This window comes from Ursus americanus, chromosome 24 (genome assembly GCF_024610735.1).
Source record: "Ursus americanus isolate L20-20 chromosome 24, mUrsAme1.1.p, whole genome shotgun sequence".
Lineage (NCBI taxonomy): Eukaryota > Metazoa > Chordata > Mammalia > Carnivora > Ursidae > Ursus > Ursus americanus.
The window spans coordinates 23,965,013-23,990,334 of NC_142150.1; the positions used below are offsets into that span (position 1 = coordinate 23,965,013).

Sequence of the window (25,322 nt, forward strand, 5' to 3'; positions counted from 1 at the left end):
TTGATAATCTCAAGTGAGAATTAGGATTTTGGAAGACCTATAACTGCCCTGAGAGATTGGCAACTCAGTTAAATATGTGTCTGACAGTATCCGTGGGCTTTTAAACAAATGCAGTTTTTGATGTAATGAATTGGATCTGCATTTGAAAGTTCTGCATAACTTAATGAACTAATATTTTTCAGTTGATGAATTCATGTTGATACAGATCCATTCAGGAGTAAGAGATCTGTTTGATAGATTCTAATGTAAAATGGTAAGAAAGGGTCATTGATGTGAACTGAGATTCCACATTGAAATGAACCTTAAGAAACTATCCCTTGGTGTGTTTTCTTATAACATGAAAAATGACATACAAAATTATATTAACAGCTTTTCAAGTACTTTCCAACTATATATCTGCGTGTAAAGCTGGATTTTTGTTTTTTTTGACCTCAAGCAAAGTAGCACAACACAAGAGATTGCATGCATAGGTAAATATGAAAATCTAGCTATTCTCTGTTAAGTAAGTCCTTAAAGACACTTGTAAAAAAGGAAGAAAAAAGAAATAAAAGAATGCCTCTCTTCTCACTAATTATTTTTGTTTTGAAAATGCAAGTATTTTTCATAATATATTTATGTTAAAATCATGGTTTATTATTTTAGATAAATCAATTAGTATTTCAAAAATTCTGTTTTGATTTCAAATACAGACAATATTGGTAGATATAACCACATAAAACAAGGTCTTTGGGATCCTTAATTTTAAGACTGTAAAGGATCTTGAGACTGAAATGTATGAAACCTGGAATTCTAGTACACATATGTACTTTTGTTTCCTCCAAAAAAAGAACTCCATTAATTTCTAAACAAGTTAATGTATGTTGTACTTTTCATTATAATTAGGTAATTAGTAAAATATTACTCACAGTGTTGAATTAAATCTGTCAAGAGTTTAAATTTCTGTTCTTTCTATGAAAACCAAATTAAAAGTAAAGAGCTTTTTTTTAAAGAAGAGCTTACAAATTAGATGTGGGTGAAATAAATATAAAATACTGACGGGAAATATTGTAAAAATTTGGGAGGATTCTGTCAATAGTTTTAACATACCTAAATTCTTACTACCTTTTGAAAAAAGTGAAATTAATAATCTTATGATACAATACAAATTTATACCATGCAAGAAATTGAAGTCAAACTTAAGTCAGAAGTACCATGTGCACCAGAAAGGTCTTGTCCCAACAATAAAAAATACTGTCTGATAAAAGACTCTTTATGTATTTTAAGTAACAAGATATTTGAAGTCTATATGCATCGTTTTTAGTGATAGCATATTTTGATCCCTTTTGAAATCAAATGAGCAAATACTAGCTGTGCTAATATTAGTTTTAGTTTTAGTTTTGTTATAGTTCTCAGAATTCAATACTCTTCTGGGACAGGTCTTGTGATTAATATAACTTACATAAAACAGTTTCTTCTTGCTATTTATACCAACTTAATTGAGAGGTGATTTACATAAAAGAAAATCCATTCATTTTTAGTGTATGTTAAGTTTTTGATAATTATTCCCAGGCATAACTATCCTCCCATCTTGAAATAGAACATACCCATTACCTAAGAATAATCCTCTATGTATAAATCCCTTTTTATTCCCACCACATAGGAAACCAGCATTCTGATTTCTACTGATACAGATTAATTTTGCCTTATAGTGAATTCCATATCAGTAGAATCATACAACATGTACTATTTTATGTCTCATGTCTTTCATTCAGCAGCTCCTTTTGTGTAATTAATAGTTTATCCTTTTTATTGCTGGATAGTACACGTTGTATGAATGTACCTGTTGATTTGCTTACCCATTTACTTTTTGGTAGACATTGAGTACCTCCAGTTTGGATCTACTAAGAATAAAGCTGCTATGAACATTCATGAACAAGTCTTTTATGCACATATTATTTTTTTCATTTCTCTTTGGGTATACCTGGGAGTGAAATTGTTGGGTCTCTGATAAATGTATAATTAGCTTAAAAGAAAATGGTAAACTTTGAAACAAAATGACTGTACAATTGTACACTCCCACCAGCAATGAATAAAAGTTCTAGTTGTTCAGTGTTCTTACCTAAATTTAATATCAACAACTTTTAAAAGAAATTTTATCTTTTATGTAAGTGGTCTTATCTTTTTGGGTTTTTAATTACCATCTCCCTGATGATTAATGATGTTTAGCATCTTTTCATGACCTCTTTGATATTATTATATTTTAAAATCCCGTAACCAGTTTTATTATTTTCTTCTTATTATTAAGTTTTAAAAGTTCTTTGCTTACATATTATGGATGTGTCTTTGTCATGTATCTCTCATATATACATATGTATTTTTTGTGGATTGCCTTTTCATTTTATTAATAGCATTTTATTAATGATATTTTATTTATCACATCCTATAAAAACCAGAGTTTTATTTTGATGAAGTCCAAACTATTTTATTTTCATTATCTTAGGTTTGTTGTGTTATGTTCTTTAAGCAGTCTTTGCCTATCCCAAATTTATAGCATTCTTTTCATATTTTTTTTTGCAAAAATCATATTGCTATACTTTTTGACGTTTAGGTTCATGATCCATTTTCTGTTAATTTCTGGATATACTACACCATACTATACTATACTACAACATAACATAATAATTTGGTTTGAGTTACCTTGGCACCATTGTTTACGGGCCATCTGTGTGTAGAACTCTCTCTCTGGACTCTCCATTCTTTTCTATTATTCAATATATCTACCTTTACCTCAAATAATATCTTCTTCGCTGTTCTTTCTATAGCACTGCTTGTTCACAAGCAATAACAGCAACAACAAAAAACAAAAAACCTATCCTGTCCCCATTAAATTCCTTGAAATGTTTGCCAGAAATGAATTTAGTATATATGTGTGAGTTGATCTCTAGAAACTTTAAAATCTATTCCACTGACTGCACTACTATATTTTAAAAAACCTCACACTTTATTACTATAGCTTTCTAGTAAATCTTGAAATCCAGTAGTTTAAGTTATTTGCATCTGTTGTCTTTGCAAATTTGTTTTGGCTATTACAGAGGGTTTTTTTTAAGACAGTTTTGGTTTTTTTTTTAGAACAAGTGTAGGTTTATAACAAAATTGAGAGGAAGGTACAGAGATTTCATATATATATCTCACATATATATTTTATAAATAGGTTGCCAATTTCTACAAATAAGCGTGCTGGAATATTAAAAGAGAACACTATTTCTTGGCTCATAGAACTCAGGGAGACACTTAGGTGTACCCGTTTATTATAAAAGATAATGAAGGATGCAGGGGAACAGCCAGAAGAAGAGTTACATAGGGAGAAAACTGGAAGGATTCTAAGTGCAGAATCTTCAGTCCCTGTGAAGCTGGAATGTGTCACCCTCCTGGCATCAACCCAGAAACTTCCAAACCCTATAATTTATGGATTTTTATGGAGGCTTCAGCATGCAGGTATGGTCAGTTATTAGCTCAATCTCTAGCCTCTTTCCCCTTCCTGGAGGATGAGGCGTAGAGATGAAATTTCTAAGTTTCTAATAATGACTTGTTCTTGTGACCAGCCTCCATCCAGAAGTCCACCTAGAGATGCCTCATTAGCATAAAAGATACTCCTGTCATTCAGGAAATTACAAGCATTTTAGGAGCTTTGTGTCAGGAATCCAGGGCACCCCTATCATTCAAGAAATCACAACAGTTTAGGAGCAGTGTGTCAGTAACCTGGGGACAGAGACCAAAAATGTATTTCTATTATGTAACAAGTGTTAATGAGAGTTACATTATGTCTATAGATCAATTTAGGAATAATAGACATCTTTACTGAGTCACCGTTTTGTCAAAAATACTTTCTCATCTTTTGAAAATCATGTACCGTTTCTCCTTTATATTTTTGATATATAAACTACACAGATATATGAATTTAAAGTCAATTTTGCATATCAGGAATACACCTCTATTAGTCATGAAACATTTATTTTCATAGAGAGATGATTACACTTTTACAAAAGAATTTTGTATCTATTTTCTTGAGGAATATTGGTCTCCAGCTTTCTTTTATAGTTTCTGTGTGGTTTTGTTATCAAGGTTGTACTTGTAGAATATGTTTTGTGTTATTTCAAGCATTTCAATATTTTGGAACTTGTTTTATGGCTCACAATATGATCTATTGTTGAATGTTCATATGCACTTGAAAAGATAAGTTATTATGCCATTTTTAGGTATCCGTTACCTCAAGTTACTTGTTAGAGGTTTTCAAGTATTGTATATTCTTACAAATGGTCTGTGGACTTGCTATTTGCTCTATCAGTCAATGGAAGCAAATTTTAAAATTACCAGCTGTGGTTCTCTTTCTCCTTATAGTTTTGTCCGTTTTGTTTCATGTATTTTGCAACTTTGTTACTAGGTGCATACACATTTAAAATTGTTAATTATTTTTTGTAAATTGACCCATTTATCATTGTAAAGTGTTTGTCCTTATTATTATGATCCCTCTTAATCTTATGGTACATATTTTTCCTTCATATTCTCTTTCAGTATTTTTATTTGACATCCTAGATACCTGCATAAAGCATTAAAACAGCATTCTTAATTAAATTAGGTGATGATTACTTAATTCAGCTGAGTGTCTCTGTGGACATCTGATGGCCAAGAAAGTATACCTCTCTGACTGAAATTATCATTGTGTTTCCTGATGTATGCAACTGTTTGAAACAGTTAAAATTCTCGTATCCTATGTTAAAGGAACTTACATGTTCTTTGGTGGTGTTTAATCACATTGTTCTGTCAATAACTATACGGTGACACTTAAGGTTTTTCATTTTTAGTTCGTTGTTTGAATAATTGTTTTGGTAAGCACTTTTGACTACCACTAGTTCACTTTCAGCCAAAGCTTAGTTTTCTTTCCCTATTTTATCCATTGTTATATTATCCTTTCTTGATTTATTTCGAACATTCATAATAATTATCTTAAGTTTTTAAAAGGCAATATCGTATATTTTCTGTGCTTACTAATTTCCTAAGTTCCAGTAACAGCTCTAGTAACCTTTGCTCAGTCACAGTTTCCAAAGGTTTTTTAAGTCTTTAATTCACTCTATTAAAGAATTTGCTATAATATATACATTTGTTTGTTTTTCTGACTGATTAAAGACTGATAGTATATTTGCTACTAGAAATGGTTTTAGAAAATATATTCTTAACAGTGGGAATCTGAGGTTAGTTTTATATCAATGAGAACATGTGATACCAGTAGTATCTTGTAACACACAGTTGTTTAGAATGGCATACCTATTGAAGATGAAATTTGGGAAACCAAGGTGCTGACCAACAGAGTTTTAGGTTAGAAATGAGACCAAATGACAGCTGACTGAATGGCTGCCTCTGGCTTCACTAAAGATATTGCAGATATAAAATAATAATTTTAGAGCTTAAAAATCTTGGCTGCATCCCCATTAGAGAATCAGCAAACTATTCTAAAATAACTGCTTATCTTATAGAAACAGTGTCAATTATCTGTAAGCCATAAGCAAATAGTTCTTTTGCTTAAATTAAAATGTAAGTTAAATTCATAACTTCATTAAGAATGATATGTGAAAGTGAGAGCAGAATTCAGGACATTGTAATGGGGATATTTGAGTGAATGAAGATGAATGAAAAATCATAAACTCACAGTACTTTGAGACTTCTTACTAGCTGGGCAACCTTTCATTATATCTTTGAGTTTCTATGTGTGTAGAGACTATAATGTTTTCATCTGAGGCAGAAACTTTTCAGGAGGATACTGTTCTTCATAAGATCCACAACCAAATCCAGATAGATAAATAAATAAATAAATAAATAAATAAATAAATAAATAAATAAATAATTTAAGGGTTTATATTAAGGAATAAGTGGCATCACAAATTAATCAATGTGGGTACACTTATCGGATAGTTTGGATTCAGTGTGTTAGTTTGAGCAGCTGTCAGTGGCTTTCGTAATTTATCTGTGGGTTGACTCTAAACCAGACTCAGTGGCAACCTCTAATAAATTCTGCTGTGTCTAACCCATCAGATAGGTTTCTGAGTTCAGATATTTTACTTTTCAATTTCTTGCATTCCTGTTTAATTTAATTTTATAGCTTCCAATCCTCCTGTGAAATTCTTCAGTTAGCATCACTATTCTTTGTGTTTTCCTCTCTTTCTTGAACATAATAATCATAAATGTCTAATGTCCTTGTCAGTTCATTCAATGTCTGGACCATTTGTAGGGCACTTTCTATTTTCCCTTCTGTTTTGACTTTTTTTCTTATTTTTCACTTTTGGTCAGGGTGGTTTTTTTGTTTGTTTGTTTTGCTTTTCATATGTAATAATTTTTAAAGGAATTCCAGATATTGAGTGTGAATAGGATAAGTCACTCCAGATGATTTAATTCCTCTAAAAAGAATTCATCTTACTGGCCACTAACAAAATGTAGTAGTGGACAATTCAAGAAGGAGCTATGCTAAGTCACTAGGGTATAGCTCTGGTTAGGCTCTGTTCATTCAGTTTGCCTCTGCATTACTCTGGCATTCCAGGGTTTCCAATAACAGTCTGATGTATTATTCATCAGGGTTCTTCTTCCTAACGGATCCTAAATTCTAAATCAGTAAATTTCATTTATATTTGATAGATGTCCTAACCTGGAAACCTGTTATGTAATTGAAACTACTCCAAATTTATTCAAAAAACTCTCCTGGTTTCTCTGTCCTCATAATTCCCTGGGAATTTTCTTCAGGTTTTACATGCAGTTCTCAGAATTTTGTCCAAGCCCAGCCCCAACGAATGTCCTAAGTGTAGAAGGTGCTGCGGACTGCTCTCCCCTCTCAGATTCTGAGTTGCTGAGGCCTTTCCCGTTCCAGTGTCTTAAGCCCTTTAGTTGTCTCTGAAGCTTCTCATTGGCCTCAAGTAGATCATTGGTGTAATTTGTCCTATGTTCTACGAGGATGCACTGGTCTGCTAGCTAACACTTCCTAACTGAAAGTGGAATTTGGAAATATGTATTTAATTTCAATATATCTGAAGGGAATTACAAGTGAATTAAAGTAAATTAGTATCAAAAAGATGAATATAATGACTTTATGCTTCTTTTTGCAGAGAGAAAGTGAGCACATCTAAGTATAAGAGACAGTTACATCATGTTTGATGGAAGTATGATGCTGTTCTTGTGTTGTTCAAAAGTTGATTACAGTTAGACCCAGCACAGATGATTGTAGGAGCAGGCACCTCTACTTGTTTTGCTCTCCATAATAATTTCCTCTTGTTTGTTGAACTTCCTTTTTTTGCACTCATCAGAATCATAGGTGCTAGAAACTATATTACCCAGACTCTTCTGCCAGCAGATTCAAATTTAGGTTATACAAATTCAGGTGCTCACAGAATAAGAGAAAAGTAGAACAGAAGCAGATATAGTTATTTGAAGGATTATCTACTTCATGTTTATCAAACATTATGTTTTGATGGAAACATGTGGATGTCCTCTTGAAAATCACATAATTGTTCCCAGAGGACCAGAGATCACTGTGTTGTAGTTTCCTGAATTTCTTTTATTAATTTGCTCAGGCTGCCATAACAAAGTGTCAGAGACAGGATGTCTTAAACAACAGAAATTTAATTTCTCACAGTTCTGAAGGCTGGAAGTCCAAGATCAAGGTTTTGGCAAGTTTGGTGTCTCCTAAGATCTCTGTCCCTTTTTTTTTTTTTAATAATAATTTTTTATTATATTGTTAGTTACCATACAGTACATCCCTAGTTTTTGATGTAAAGTTCCATGATTCATTACTTGTGTATAACACCCAGTGCACCATGCAATATGTGCCCTCCTTAAGACCCATCGCCAGCCTATCCCATTCCCCCACCCCCGCCCCTCTGAAGCCCTCAGTTTGTTTCCCAGAATCCATAGTCTCTCATGGTTCATTCCCCCTTCTGTTTACCCCCCCTTTCTTCTTGACTTGCAAATGCCTACCTTCTCGCTGTGTATTCACATGGTCTTTCTTCTGTGTATGCACACCCCTGGTGTCTCTCTCTTCATGCCCTGATTTTTTTTCCCTATTAAGGACAACAGTCAAATCGTATTAGAACCCACCCTAAGCACCTAATTTCAATTTAATCATGTCTACAGGCCCTATCTCCAAATGTAGTCACAGTCTAAGTTTCAGTATATGAATATATGAAATTCAAATATTTGGGTGGGATACAACTAAGACCATAACTTTGGGTTTCTGATAATCAGAATGCTGCCAGCTTTACTGACCTGGAAACCCAAATCTTTTCACACTTTCATAAAACTCTATTCCTTCTATTAGCTGGCTTCCAATTGGAAACACTTAGAGATTTTGTTTTGTTTTGTTTTACTTAATCCTGTCTGATAATGAATTGAATAGATCTTTATTTAGGGTCAAATACTCTTAATCAAGAAAACATTTTAGGAATTATCTAGATTAGGTTAGCAAACACTTCTCAAAGTTAGTCTTAAGTTTTATGGGCCTGGAGGTAAAATCAAGGATATCATTTAAGTATATAGTCATTTAAAATGAACACTTTATTCTGTTCAGTTAGCCTAATTTTAAAAAAATAAAAATAAAATGAAAAATAATAAAAATGAAATAAAATAAAATGAACAATTTAAGAATGTAAATAACATTCTTAGTGTGGCCAGATTTGGCTCCTGGACCATATCGTTTGCTAGTCTTTGATCTAGATTATTCGTTTGTTACTAGGTACAAAATACTGAAGCACAAAGAAAAAAAAAAGTGTTCAAGTCACATATAAACTATTGGAAAACACAAGAACCAAACATAGATCAGTTTGCATGCTGCTTCCTAGTTGAGTGCTTTGTCTTCTCAAAGAAATAGTATTATATAATAGCCACTATTTCCACATTAATTTTCTAATTAAGCTGTATCATCTCTGGCTTCTTGAATTAGCCAAGGCTGAATTCAATAATAGGGGATTTATAATTTTCTATATGCCCACTAATATAAGGTATATGTCAGGAAGGGAGAACCCAAGGTAAATGTTGGGTTTTAAAGAAAACTATTTAAAAAACTAAAGAAAAGGATTTGTTGGAAAGATAATAGTTCTCTTCATTTGTGGGGTTTTTTGGCTTTGCTCAGTAAATTACACCAACATAAAAATCTTCATAAAATTTTAACAATTTAGATTTAAAAGACTTTTTACCTATACAGGTCACTGTGTCAATGTTTCCATCTTCAAAAAGTAGATATAATTAACAGGATTTTTAAAATTATTTTTCTTAAAGATTTTTAAAGGCTCAGATTTTATTCTTTCTTCCTTGTGGGGAAAGCCATGTTCTCTCATGCTTTAAAAAAACAAATATTAGCTGAAACTTTTTCTATATTTTATACAACAGCAACAAACATGCAATGAATATATAAACTGACAAAGACTAGAGCACTAGCTAAATCATGTTTTCTGTGTGAGATACACTATTTACTACTGGGTTTCCACGGGTACATTCTTTAAATTCTCCAATATTCAGTTTTATTTTATTTTTAAAATTGGAGTATGATGGCAACATTACTGATTTTTAAAAAATAAACATCCTGTGAGATTACATATATATCATACATATTATATGTATAAATATCTTTGGGATGGTCATATTTCCTATTATGTAGAAAGTACTCCCTGAAGGTTGACCATTTCCTGGTTGTTTTTGATTCAACCATTTACAGACTGAATGGTTGATAGGTAGAAGAGAGACAGTCAAACAATGAGAAGATAGAGGGGTATATGCCTAATACCTTAGTACAGAAAACTATATTAAGTGAACACCATTAGAGAAAAGGTAATAGACCTATTTTATAATATAAATTAGTTTTTTTAATTGAGTAAAGAAAAACAATAATTTTAAATGCTTCTGTTGATATCAAGTTGGATTAGAAGTTTGAGGTGTTTTTGTAAAAGAGAAACTCATAATCATTCATATCTGCTTCTGATAGAATAAATAATCTCTCCTTTCAATATTGTCTGATCCAGGAAAAAAGAAATATAAGCTAAAACAATCAGAAAAGAATAGATATTTTACATGACTGAACATGCAGAATATGTAGAAAATCCAAAAGAATCTGCATATACATATTTATAAGTGAATTAGACAAGGTAGAGCGATACAAAGGTAGTGAAAAAATCTAGTATTTCCATAAAATAATAACAGCAATTAAAAATCATAGTACATAAAACCACTTATAAAAACACCAAGATAATCAGGTAGAGAGGAATAAATCTAACAAACTTTACATAAGACTTCTGTTTGGGGAAAAATATGGGGAATAATTAAAGAAGATAGATGGATAAATAGATAGCAGGTATTACATTGTCATGGATTGCAAGATTGACCAGTATAAGCATTTCACTTCTTTCTAAATTAATTTATAGACAAAATTCAATCTTAATAATTCCCAACCCTTTTGTTTTTCATTTGTAAAAGCTGATGAGTTGATTCTAAAATATACATTGAGGTGTATGAAGGTCCAGGAATAGATAAGATATCTTTCAAGAAGAACATCATTGGAATATCTGGTCTACTACTTAGCAGGAATTATTTTAAAAGCTGTAATAATTAAGAGAGTGTGATACTGTTTCTAGATTAGGCAAATTCAGAGAGCAGTATAGAAAATTCAGAAATAGACTCACTCATATATAGAAATTTGATATACAGTAATGTATATCACAGTAATGTGGCAATATAGAGCACTGTATTTAAAAAAGTCAAGGTGCTTGCTGTATAGATACCAATACATAAAAAAAGACCCCTTCAACACATGAATATCAAGCCCAGATTAATTTTAAATTCAAATATAAAAGGGAAAAAAAGTAAGATTTTTAAAGAATTTTATAGGAAAACGTTTAACTCCTAAAGGATGGAAATAATTTAACAAGAGAAAGCACTGTTCATAATGGGAAAGATTAAGAAATAAGACTGTATACAATAATCTTGTCCACTAGATATCTTTTACCTAATAAGAATGTTTTAGTTACATTTTGTAAATTAGTTCTGACCTTTTAGAAATGGAAGCTGACATTTTTTACAAGTGAAAAATATATAAATATGTATCTTGGAATTTCTACTACAAAATGATCCAGTTGTGTGTGAAAATGGTTGAGTTAGAGATGAAACTAGATTGTCCATGGAGCGATAATTCTTGGGATAATGATAGACATAGGTTCATTATGCTCTTTTTGCAAATTTTCACAATGAAATACTTAAATCAACAAAGTAGGATAAATCATTTGCCACACACGTAGTTGCCAATGAGCTCATATCCTGAATTGGTAAAGAATCCCTATAAACCAGCGGGACAAAAAGGTAACAGAACAATGGCTAAGAGACTTGAACAGTTACTAGACAAAAGAAGACGTTCAGATTTCCACTAATCATAGGAAAGGGGATCAATATCAGTCATAAAGGAAGTGTAAATTAAAATTGTAGTGATATACCACTGGACACCCACAGAATGGCTAAAATAAAACAAACAAAAAAAGGATTGACCATACGAAGTGCTGGCAAGGATGTGGCACAAACAGAACTCTTAGATATTAAAGATTAAAGTATAAATTATTACCAACAGTCTTTGAGGTCTCAGCCGAGCTTCTCAGACCCACAAACCAGAAAGGTGCCATAGACTGGATCACAGATCTTATAAGACAGAAAGCCAGAATGCCAAACCCAGTGACTGTGTGTGTAATTCTTTTTCCCCCTGGAGGAACTCTCCTTGCATCTTCAGGAAATAGAGATCATATTGACCAACGGTGTCAGGATTTAAAAATTATCTACCTTCAAGATAATCCCATTGGGAAACTTTAAAATGTTAGCAAACTCAAGAAACATGAATATTTCTATTTAGCTTTTAACAACCCTGAAAAAATGGAAAAGCTGGAAGAATCTGAAGGGTTGAAAATTTAACTGAAAATTTAACTTGACTGTAGATTTCACTGGAGGGCTGCGCAGCAGTAAACCCCACAACACAGCATCTATCTGAAGGAGCGCCTTGCATGGCTAATCCAAGTGCTGACTTTGAATGGTACAGAAGGTTGGTGGTGGCAATTCTTCAACAGTTAAAGTGTGGGATGATAAAGAAAGGGAGTTCAGAAGGGATTCAAGAATCGCAGAATTAGTAATTAGGCAGAAAAAACATATTGTCTCAAATGTGCCAAAGACAGAAACATGTGGCTCAGAGGAGACTTCAATAACAGCATAAAAACAGACAAGAAAAGTTACCCAGGCTTTGCCAAACATTTTTACACACATATCACTATTATACTATCATCTTTAGAGAACAAAGACCACCAGATGCTAGAAATACTAGAAATGGAACTCAATCAAAAGAAGTCAGATGAAAGCAAATAAGACCTAGCATTCTGGTATAACCTCTCTGAGTTTACTCCTGAATCTACATTGGAAAGTCTTAGACAGATGGAAAAATAATGGAAAGACCAGGAAAGATTAAGTGCTACAAAGAAGAAAAGGAAACTACCGGAACTTTGATCAGTGAAGATGGAAAAGCCCTGAGAATAAATGAACCCAAACTTGACTTCTCTGTGAAAGATGATGAAAGACATGACCAGACCATCCTGGATCTTGCTGTCTGTAGGTATAGGGACTTGATGTCGATGTGCAGTCAACTTATATATGAATAGTGGCCAAAGAAAAGTCATTCTGGCTTGCACTTCCTTAAGAAGTCAAAGCTTAAAGCAGCTATGCTAGAAAATCTCAGACAACAGGGTGTTTAGTAATTTACATGCCCCAAATAGAAATAATTCCAGGTGGCAGAAAAGCACCCAGGTCTGTGAAAACTACCTTGAACAACAGCAAAGAGCAAACAAAAGAAGCAAACAAACAGAAACTAGAAGTAGATTCTAACAAACACACGGTCCCTCTGTGGCTAATATAATTCAAAGGAAAAATATGCACCCAGAAGCGTTGGATCTGAACAAAAATTATACCCATTGAAAAAGATCCACACTTGGAAGATAACCCTGGAATGACTCCATTGATTTGAAACATCAGACTGTGATCCATGATACTTAGTTGTACTCAGTGCAAAGAGTGTGTATCTAACACTTACGGAGAAAGTGGAGTTATTTATCAACATTGCTATGCTAATGTTTCCACTCCCCTACTTTGTGTTGTATCACTTAAACTAGTTGAAAGTTAGAAGGAGTACCTAAATATTCTATAGCTGATTATTTGTCTATGTAAAGTTTGGCTAGTGAAAATACTCACAAAATTACTACCACTACTTTGTAGGACATTTTGGAGTCATCTACCATATTTGAACCTATGCATATCCTGAGGGGAGACTTTTTGCGTGTACTTGAGAGAAAAGCATAACAGAAAAGTTAATTGTGGAAGAATTGTCCAAGACACTATTTCTATAGGATAAATAAGGAAAAATGTAAACCTGAATATAAATAATATATATAAATAAATATACATAATATAAAATCTATCCTCTATCTATCATCTATCTGTCAAGAATCTCTCTATGTAAAGTTTCACTTAAAACTGGTAAGTTAATCTACAGTGTTAAAATTTAGGACCTTGTGTACCTATTGGAAGAAGGAGAGGTAGTAAATGAGGTAAGACCAGGACATCGGGTACCTCTGGGATGCTGACCGTGTTTTATTTATTGCCCTCTTTTGAGGTTTCACAAGTGTCCATGTTTTGATAATTTATGGGTGTTTATAGTTAAGTTTTGTGTTCTTTTTATGTGTGGCATACTTTCATATATGCTTGGGGCAAGGAAGTTAGCTTAAAGAGAAATATTTGGCAATGCATTTGGAAAGTGCAGGATATATGAAATGTCAAGAAATACAAATAAGAAGTGATTGGTCTTTAAGGTGTCACTGTTGGAGAATGACAGCAGAAATCTTTAAATGCCAATTTGCCTGGATTCTAATAGACTCTTGGAGTTCCTTTAGTTTGGGCCTTTAATAATTCATTCATAAGTTAAGAGCCAAAGCTTTGCTTAATATCGAAGAGGGTTATTCTACTTAAAGCGTAAAGCAGCCTTGTAATGTTTTTCCTTAGCAATTTATGCTAAGACAATGCAAACCTACTTTTCAGATAGGAATTATTCTAATGCTTATCCCATGCATATCTCAAAAACTTCTTTGACCTTATTAACATCTTTTCTGGAGATCCAAAATCCCTAATCTAAACCAATTGATTATTTCACTTTAATGAATATCCGTCTTTTATGTGTATTTGTAGCATTTACCACTTGATACTCTTTTTTAAAATCTAATCATTGACTCTAACATTTGAGCTCCTCTTGTCATTAGGTAAGCCTGGTTTGTCTGTGTCAACATAGTACCTAACATTCTTGAAGCAAAAAACCACTATTTTTTAAAAAACTTTCAAGGTTGAATGCTGTCTGATTGGATTGGAATCAGGTTGATAACATTCTTATAACTCCGAAGTTACTGTCTTTGATAATAAAGACTTAAAATCCCTTCCACTAACTTAAAAACCAAAGCAAAAAAATGCCTCCATTTTGCCAGGACAGACAGTTCTCCTTTAATATTCTTATAGCAACAGGACACTGCTCTTCTTTTTTTAATACGCTTCCGAATGAAGTTGAAGAGACTACTTGTGAATCGCGTGTTCTAGAGTCAGAGGTGCTGCAGTTCACACCTAGAAAGGAATGGAAGTATCATCCCCTTCTTCATTAGAAAAATACATCCCGCAAGTGCCATTTTTAAAGAAGCAGGAAAACTAGTTTAGTATCTATCAGCTCAATATTTAATACTTATTTAGAAAAAATAATATAAAAGATGAAGGATTAGTTATACTACTACTAAACTGAAAACTATAAAGTATTTTAAAAAAGAGTATCACATGGATTATGCATGTGTATTGTACATAAGTGTGTATACACATACACACGCAAACACATATATGTACATTATGCATCATCAGGAATTCCATATACATTATGACAAGTACTCCTCATTTCAACACAGAAAAGTGTATTGCTCCATTTCTGGAGATAAAAAAATTTAAGACCCAGATGGATAGTGTGTGTGCAAGATTCTCTGGAGAGATGCCAGTGGGGGTGGGGTACCTCGTCTGTGCCTGAAACTGCACTGTGGGGTTTCATACACTGTTTTATCTAATTACATATTCTTAGCCTCCCACACATACATACACATACACACACCTGCAAGTCCATTATTATTCCAGTTTTGCTGATGAGAAAACAAGGACTTTCAAAAGTTACATCACTTAAAAATTTAAGGTGAATTTTTAAGGCTGTAGATTTATAATAAGACCAGTCTGAGTTTACATTCCTATCCATCACCAGGTACTTGAACTCATACATTTATTACTTTACAAATATGGCAATATATTTAATCAGTAGGACTTTTTGTGATTATTAAATAAAATAATATATTTTTAAAAGGACAAACTTAAAAGAGAAGAAACAGGGCTACTGGAGGGGGTGGGTGGGGGGATGGGCTAAACGGGTAATGGAGGTTAAGGAGGGCACTTGTGATGAACACTGGGTGTTGTATATAAATGATGAACCACTAAATTCTATACCTGAAACTAGTATTACCCCGTATATTAACTAACTGGAATTTAAATAAAAACTTGGGGGGAAAAAAGAGGCATTTAACATAAAAAAAAAACCCACATGTAACTTTAAAAATATTACAAGTTGTAAATGATGTACTTCTAAAGGAGAAGAAATGAGAATATTGCATAATAAACAACTGCAGGTCATCAAAAACTATCGCACCTTACAAGAGCCAAAATGTTTTTAAGAAAAAAGAAATACCCTTTAAAATAAGTAAGCATTTACTGTATCTCTGCAAGGATATGTGCATAGTGTGCTTTTCTGGTATTTTTCTGGTAAAATCAATCTTTTTTCTAAATTATGACAGTGATTGTTGACAACATGCATGAATAAAAATAGTTTAGCCATTGTTGCTTTCCTTTTAATGGAATTTAAATAGAGTTTAGTAAAGCTTAAAGTATCTCTCAATTATAGCATATGTTCCCCTGTCTTCTGAATAAAACTTTTAAAATGTAACTCCATAGCTGTATGTGTACTTTGGCTAAAGCAATAAGTAAAAAAGAACATATTTTTATAGAAACTAAGTAAAATAATAACAAGTACTTAAAAGATCCATATCTCAAAGGCTCCTTAGTATTAGTGTTTTATTCTGATTGGAAGCATGAGGATTATTATTCTTTAATGAATGGCATTATTAAACACTCAGTCGTGTATTCTGTTTTTTCTCCATGTTCATCTCTTTTGTTTCTTAAATTCCACATATAAGTGAAATCATATGTTATTTGCTTTTCTTTGACTTATTTCGCTCAGCTTAATACTCTCTAGCTCCATCCACTTTATTGCAAATGGCAACATTTCATTCTTTTTGATGGCTGAGTAATATTTCATATATTACTCAAATATAAAAATAGCACATCTTCTTTATCCATTCATCTGTTGATAAACATTTGGGCTCTTTCCATAATTTGGCTATTGTTGATAAAAGCTGCTGTAAACATTAGGGTGCATGTATCGCTTCAAATCACTACTTTTGTATCCTTTGGGTAAATACCTAGTAGTGCAATTGCTGAATCATAGGGTAGTTGTATTTTTAACTTTCTGAGGAACCTCCATATTGTTTTCCAGAGTGGATGCACCAGTTTGCATTCCCACAAACAGTGTAAGAGGCTTCCTCTTTCTCCACATCCTCACCAACACCTGTCGTTTCCTGCATTGTTAATTTTAGCCATTCTGACTGGTATGAGGTGATATCTCATTGTAGGTTTTGGTTTGCATTTCCCTGCTAGTGAGTGACGTTGAGCATCTTTGCATGTGTCTGTTGGCCATTTGTATATCTTCTTTGGAAAAATGTCCACTCATAAAGCTACATGTGATTTTGACATAGACTATTTAGGTACTGTATCTCCTATCCACCCTTCCCCAATCCCACCATCTGGTCCACCTAATAAAGCAAATGTTTTTCATCGTTATGAATAGTTGCCCACCAAAGTTTGGGTCAATACGGAAGAGGATTATTTTATCATAAATAGTTCTTGCCTGAGTATTCTTGAGACCACTAGATAGTTCCATGAAATTAATAGCTTTTGGTCACTAATGAACTCCTAAGTAAGAGAGAATTTTCTTGCCTGACTTGCCTTGAGCTGGGACATTGGTCTTTTCCTGCCTTTGGACTCAAATTAAAACATAAGTTTTTATTGGATCTTTAGCCTGACTGCTTTTGGATTGGAACTTAATACCATTAGCTCTCCTGGTTCTCAGGCTTTTGAACTCAGACTGGATTTACACCATTGGTTTTCCTGGATGTCCAGCAGGCTCACTATAGATCTTGGGACTTCTCTCTGTCCATAATCACACACACACAATATACCTGTTATATATATATTTATAAATATATATATATATATCCTATTGGTGCTGTTTCTCTGGGGAACCTTAACCAATACTGTGGCCATGTCAAAATTTGTTTCATTCTTCTAGTTATGTATTTGCAATCTTCAAAATACACTGGCTTAGTTATAAAACTCTTATGGTACTTTGTTAAATATATTCTCTCCATATATATTCTCTATATATTTTTATATAAATATACACATATTTATATAAATTATATGGTATGCTGATGTGTATAAATGGGCAGGTATAAGTATATGTATTTATAAAGTGATGAAGCAGCCTGGCATAAAGTAGGTAGGCAGGAAATATTTTTGAATATTGTTAAGTGAATCATGCACATGAACATTTATTTGATACTAAAAATATCCTTGATTATATCTTCTATATTAAAAAATTAGTAAAGAAAGGATAGTTGGCTTATTTTGAAAGTGATCTCAGCCAGTTCCCAGAGAATAGCTAGAAGGGTTCAACTTCATTTTAGAGATAAGGAAAAACGTGATGCTTGGGTAACTTGCCCAAGGTCACAAGCCTATTGTGGAGTAGAGTCGAGATCAGTATCCAGATGGTCTAAGGTAACTCCTTGCTCCCTTTGATTACACCATGCTGCCTCTGAATTTTACAAGTTCAAGATCTCAGAGGGTTTCTATTTGCTCATTTGTTTTGTTTCTTTTTCAGTCACCATCATAGGATTTGGGGCCATGGCAACAGCTGCTACACTGATGCTCCTTGCTTGCCAGTTCTCTGGGATGGCTGGCCATGTAAATGATGGTTGATTATCCTGTTGGCACAATTTTGTGCCTCTAACATCTCTGCCATATGGTCGTGTTTTCCCATTGGAAAATCTGACTAGTTTGTAAACTTTTTTCCTCAAGAGCAGAGACCATGACTCCTACTTCTTCGAAAATTTATTTTGGGCTGGGTATAGTACACATGAGAGCAAGAGCTTGATAAACAAAATGGAGATTCAAGCCCTTCCTCTTATCTTTCTGTCTAGCTAGGACATATGATTCCTCTATTAGTTTTCTATTGCTGCTGTACCACAAACGTAGTAGCTTTTTAAAGCAATACAAATATATTATCTGACAGCTCTGGAGGTCAGAAGTCTGCAATGGATCACCCCAGGCTAAAATGAAGGGACCAGCATGGCTACATTCCTCTCTGTAGGCTCTAGAGGGGAATCCTGTTCTTTCTTTACCAGCTTCTAGAGGCTGTGCGTAATCCTTTAGTTCTTCCATCTTCAAGCCAGCAATGGTAGATTGAATCTTTCTCGGATCACATCACTCTGATGTTCTGTTTCCAACATGTGTCTCCTAGTCTCACTCAGACTCTTCTGCTTCTCTCACTTACAAAGGACCCTCATAATTACATCAGTTGACCTGTATAACCCAGGATACTCTCCTTATTTTATCACCTGGATAGCAACCTTAACTCCATCTGTAACCTTAACTCATCCATGTAGCAAACCGTATTCACAAATTCTGGGCATTAGTGTGTGGATGTCTCTGAAGGTCTGTTCCACCTACCACAGTTCCTTTTTATCACTTGGCTATTATCTCCTTACATGTGTCTTCATTATCCAATTGTGAACTTTTTGAACATAATGTTCTAGCCTACCCATTTTTATACTCATCAGTCCTAACATGGTTCCTACAGTGTAGAAGAGGCCAAATACATATTTGATGAAAAAATGGAAGCATGAAGAAATATGCTGTTTAAAAAATATCCTACCTAGAAACAGAGCTATACAATCTACATGTGTACATGTGAACATTGCTTTATTCATTCAACAAACATTTTGGGTTGTTACCTTACACTGAGAGCTATTCTAGGCACTTTGAACAAAAGCAACAGACATTCTTGAATTTAGATTCTAGCAGTTGGTGAAAGTCAACAAATAATTAACAGGAAATGATAGTACATTCGTGCCATGTAAGAAGGTAATGGATGATGTTAAATTGGAGTAGGAGAAAAATGAATGTGTATGCCCACACCAAAACTTGTACATCACTGTTCATAACATCACATAATAGCCAATAAGGGAATCAACCCAAATTCCATCAATTGGTGAATGGATAAAAAAATATGTAGTAGAGGGACGCCTGGGTGGCTCAGTTGGTTAAACATCTGACTCTTGATTTTGGCTCAGGTCATGATCTCAGGGTGGTGAGATCGAGCCCCGTGTCAGATTCCACACTGGTGTGGAGTCTGCTTGAGATTCTCTCTCCTTCTGCCCCCACCCCCACTCTCTATCTTTCTCACACACATAAAAAAAGATAAAAAGTTTAAAAAAAATTAAATATAATATATAGGGCTGGGTTTGGAATAGGAAATGACTGCAAGTGGACTGCAAGATTTCTTTTTGGGTTATAAAAATGTTTTTAAAATTAAATTGTGGTTATGCACACATCTGTAAATATGCTAAAAATTACTGAATTATAAACCACAGCAGAAAAAATTTTATGGTTTTTAATTGCATCTCAATAAACCTGTTAATTAAAACAATAAAGAAAAGCAAATATGGAAAGGTAATGGTGATCTGGAGGATCGCCTGGGTGCAGCTATAATTCTCATTAAGGTGTTCATTGCAGTTGGGTCTCACTAAGAAGGAGATATTTTGTCAAAGACTATATGGAAGTGATCAAAGTGCAGATGTATGGGGGACATGGGTTCAAGCCTGAAACAGAGACCTGTGAACCTGGAAATGTCTCTGACGCAGGAGGGTAGGTGGTATGTTGCATGGATAGCAAGGGAGCAAGTGTGACAGAAGCAGAACGAGGTGATCTGGTGAAAAGAAGTTAGAGAGATAAAGGGTGGTAACCAGAACGGACAGGGCTCTCTAGGCCACTGTACGGAATCTGACTCCACCTTTAGTGAAATGGGAGAAAATGGAAGATTTTGAGCAGAAGAGTGAGATATTTTCACTTATATTTTTTTAAATGATCCTCAGGCTACTTTGTAGGTAATTATTGCAGGAGGACCAGGGCGGACACAGTTGAAGCAGGTTGCTCAGGAAGGAGGCTCCTGTAGGGATCTTATTAAGAGAAGCTACTGGCTAGAATCAGACAAGCAGGAGTACATGTGGACTCACGTGATCTGAATGTGTGTGTGAGAGTGTGTGTGTGTGTGTGTGTGTGTGTGTGTGTGTGTGTGTTGTAATGCTAAGGAAGAATTTTCCTTTAGCTTTATAAAAATAATATGATACCATGTTTTTTAATCTAAAATGCTGGATATAATCTTGTTGGTCTGCTGTAGACTTTCAGACACCCTAGCTGTCTGTCATCGGGCAATTCCCTTACCCTGGCTTGTTCTGCTTCTATAAAGCAGTAGAGGTGCAAACTTACAGAATCATCATAATGATAAGGAAATAGATATGAAAACATAAATTTTACCAACCTTCGTAAAATGTAATTTAGTTTAGCTAGTAGATCAAACAATCAGATTCTTAGGACTATATTAAAAAAAAACAACAGAATAAATCAAAGACTTTTAGATCTAAAATAGTAATTATCTGAAATCTGTTGCGAGAAAAATAATGTTTGGTTTCCACTTATTTTTTTTAAAGATTTTATTTATTTATTTGACAGAGTGAGAGAGAGAGAGAGAGCACAAGCAGGGGGAGCAGCAGAGGGAGAGGGAGAAGCAGGCTCCCTGCTGAGCAGAGCCCAGTGTGGAACTTGATCCAGGACCCTGGGATCATGACCTGGGCCGAAGGCAGATGCTCAGCCAACTGAGCCACCCAGGTGCCCTGTTTGGTTTCTACTTGAAAGAATTGTTCAAATTTACATCTTAAAATTATTTACAATTTCTAAAATGTCATTTATTTCATTATTTTCTGTGGAGAAAATTTAGAGAAAGATAAGTAGGTTCACATCTTAGAAAAATTCTAATTACTTGTTAGAATTTTTTGAAGGAAGTTATTTTCAAACATTATACATAAATACTATTTTTATGGAAAAAGACACTATAGGGAGCAAATGAAAAAATTCTCCTTTGAATCACCCTGCTAATATTCTAAAGAAAAGGACGTTTTACATTACATGTGAGGTTTATATATATGTATACACATGTGAATACCTCAAAATGAAAGTATTCAATCTTCTAAATCATTGTGTATGAGTTACTAGCACATACATCATCTTCCACGTCATACCTAACAATAGAGAACAAAAAGACCAGAGAAAGAAGCAGGGATATATTGATTATCAGTAATCTAGCATATTAGTGTTATCTTTGATCCCAATTCTTAACTTTACCTCAACCATATAATATTTTCTATGATCTATAGGTAACACATACTCATTGAACATTTGTTCAAATAAAATATTGAAAATATCATAGTCTTTCAAAAAATATTTAAAATGCTCTTGGTCAAAAAAATCTTGTTTACCTTGATCACATTTGTAAATTTATTTTCAGATCCTACAGTGTTGTTTTAATTCAAGTACAGCCATTTTGTGATGATGTTTTAAATTTAGAGTTAAATTTAATCCAACCGGCTAGAATGATACTTGATATTTGGTAGTTTATAAATATGTAAATATGGACAATAGCTCAGGATCATTTTCTAATTATACTGGAGTTTTGTAACATTGTATTTGGCTTTAATAACCATAGTAACCCTACATGGAAGTGACAGCTTTTGAGATGAATTTATTTATAATGCATACTAGGCTATATTAAATTACATCATAAAAAGGGTTAATGAGTTCATCAGTAAGAAAGGATATTTTTCCTGATTTCTCTTTCCTCCTATAATGTGACTGGACATGCAGTATTGATGGTATAACTAGTGAGCTGAACAATGTAATAGAACATAATTCACTCTGTGAATATAAAGTTGTAAAACTATTTAGAAAGAAAAATACATTGTTCTTCCCCACGTTGTGGAGGGAACTTAGTTTATGGCAGCGTATGATTTTAGTTTTCTGTTAAGTTGCGATTACACAGTTAGGCAAAGATGTGGAAAAGTCTGATGGCAATATTCCCCAAATAAGTCATCAAACAGATGTAATCAGCAGAAGCCAGTTTAACTATCTGGTGTCACAAAAAACCAGGAATCTGTTTTACTGTCATAGAAAACCAGTTCATTATAGAAGTGTTCCACTGTGCACCCAGAACAAAGTAAAATATGTTACCTAACTTCAAATCATTTTTATTGGTCAGGTATGTAGAGAGCTGCAATAAATGTGCCAAAACTTCAATGCTTTAACACAATGCAATCAAACAACATGGTGACGTGGTGTGCCCATTCCACTAGATCTCCTGGGCATTTCCATTAAGTGGTGATTCCAGAGCCCTGCATCTTCCTAAATCCTGGCTCCATCATCTCCTTGGTTTTTGGAGTCCTCTGCTGGATTTTCTGCATTCAGACAGCCAATGGGAAAAAGAAAGCATAACGGAGCTGAGGAATTTGTTCAGATGTATGATCTGGAAGTGAACTACATATCACTTTTTATCACCTTGGCTCACATTCCATTGATGAGAGCTCAGCCACCGGGACTATTGTAACTGCAGGGAAGGCTAGGAAATTAGGTCTAGCTCTGTGTCCAGTGTCAAAGATGTGGTGAGCTTATTGGTGCCTCTGCCACATGGTTTAATTCCCTAGGGTGAGAAGAGGCAACAAACAAGATGTGAATTCAGGAATACAGATCTTCTTTGATTTACAGTGGACTTACCTCCCCAATAAATCCATCATAAACTGAAAATATCATAAGTCAATATATCTTAAGTCAATATCATAAGTCAAAAATGAATTTAATACACCTAACTTATCAAACATCATAGCTTAGCCTTGCCCCCCATAAACGTGTACAGAACACATAGTTTAGCCCCCAGTTGGGCAAAACCACCTAACACAAAGTCTATTCTATAACCAACTGTCGAATATCTCATGTAATTTATGAACACTACTAAAAATAAAAAGCAAAATGGTTGTAAGCCTATCGGTTGTTTACCCTTGTGGCTGACTAGAAGCTGAGGCTCGCCGCCACTCCCCAGCATCATGAGAGGGGTCGTACTGCATATCACTAGCCTGCGAAAACACCAAAATCAAAGTTAGAAGTATGATTTCTAGGGAATGCCTGTTGCTTGTGCACCGAGACTATGGACTATGAGAAACAAACTGAGGGCTTCAGAGGGGAGGGGGTTGGGGGAATGGGATAGACTGGTGATGGGTAGTAAGGAAGGCACGTATTGCATGGTGCACTGGGTGTTATACGCAACTAATGAATCATGGAACTTTACATCAGAAACCAGGGATGTACTGTATGGTGACTAACATAATATAATAAAAAAACATTAAAATAAAAAAAAATCCTAAGTTGAACCGTCATGAGTCAGGGACCTTCTGTAAAAAAGATTAGAATGTATATGAAAACTACTATCTTAATAAATCATGCCCAAGTCCACAGTGTTGTCAATAGAGAGAAATATGTATATATTTATACAGGATAACATTAGACTCTATGTTTTAACAAAATTCCCCACTGATTCATAGGCAAATTAAAGTTTGAGAAGCACTGCTGTATATAACATCCTCACTTGAAGAATTTACAATGTACCATATATTAAAAAAAAAAAGTTTGAGAATTTGTGCTGCAAAGAAACTTGCTTTCATTATTATTATTAATAATCAGAATATTCCAATTGAACTTGATTGTCATCACTTCTTAACAAAACACCGATCAACATCCCATAGGAAGATAGTTTTCTGTGAAACTCAGGGAAATGGATTTAAATGCACAAAATGGGGAAAAACTAAAGTCAGAAATTTAGATGTTAGTTTTGGTTAGTTATGGTGTCTCCTCCATAAGCCACCTCTGATTTGGAAGATTCGTTCCTGTATTCCCGGTTAGGTAGTCTGATTCTGACATGAAGAATTTTAGCTGCCCATTCATTTATTAATTCTGCATACTGTTTTTCAGACATTTACTTAAGGTCTGTGAAAGCAAGAATGATCCAAGATTTCAGCAGAGGAGGAGGACAAATAAATTAAAGTAGGATATAAATGTAAAATATTTACAATGGGTAGACATATCCATTTGGATGGACTATAAGTGAGTTTGCCTTCAAATGAATATAATAAAAAAATTATTCACAACAAACCCAATAATTTTACCCAAAAAATGAACCCTAGCTTGTTGCAAACTCTATCAAAACATTGTAATGTTGGGGTGCCTGAGTGCCTCAGTTGGTTAAGCATCTGCCTTGAGCTCAGGTCATGATCCCAGGGTTTTGAGATCGAGTCCCGCATCTGACTCCCTGCTCAATGGGAGCCTGCTTCTCCCTCTCCTCTACCTCTGTTACTCCCCCTACTTGTGCTCTCTCACTCTTTCTCTCTATCAAATAAATAAATAAAATCTTAAGAAAAAAATTGTAGTGTTAGAATTAGCCTATTGAAAACCAAGGTCCTCATTGATACACTGTGTAATACCTCACTTTCCCCTTCCTTACAAAAGGCCCATAAAAAAAAAGAGAGAGAGAGAAAGTTAGGGGTGCCTCAATGGCTCAGTGGGTGAAGCATCTGCCTTTGGCTCAGGTCATGATCCTAGGGTCCTGGGATAGAGGCCTGCATCTCGCTCCCTGCTTAGGGGAGAGTCTGTTTCTCCCTCTCCTTCTGCCCCTTCCCCCCATGCTCTTTCTCTGTCAAATAAATAAAGTCTTTTTTTTTTTTTTTTAAAAAGAGAAAATTAGCCTGTAATGATACAGTTTTTCATTATATTTCTTCCACTAAAATTTTAGTCATTATTTCTCTCCCCTCCCACCCTTTTGCCTGTATAGTAGCTTCCCATTCCTTTCATTTTAAGAAAATAAACTCCTTAAAAGTGTAACATTAGCAGAAATGAGTTAAACA

General features: G+C 34.1%; 1 long non-coding RNA gene and 1 pseudogene across 1 annotated transcript in view; both read left to right on the plus strand.

Annotated features, from left to right (window-relative positions):
- Positions 1 to 25,322, plus strand: part of LOC148107859 (uncharacterized) — a 213,007-nt gene that overhangs the window by 135,789 nt on the left and 51,896 nt on the right. The gene's annotated exons all lie outside the window — the stretch shown is intronic.
- Positions 12,220 to 13,054, plus strand: LOC123799511 (dynein axonemal assembly factor 11 pseudogene; annotated as a pseudogene).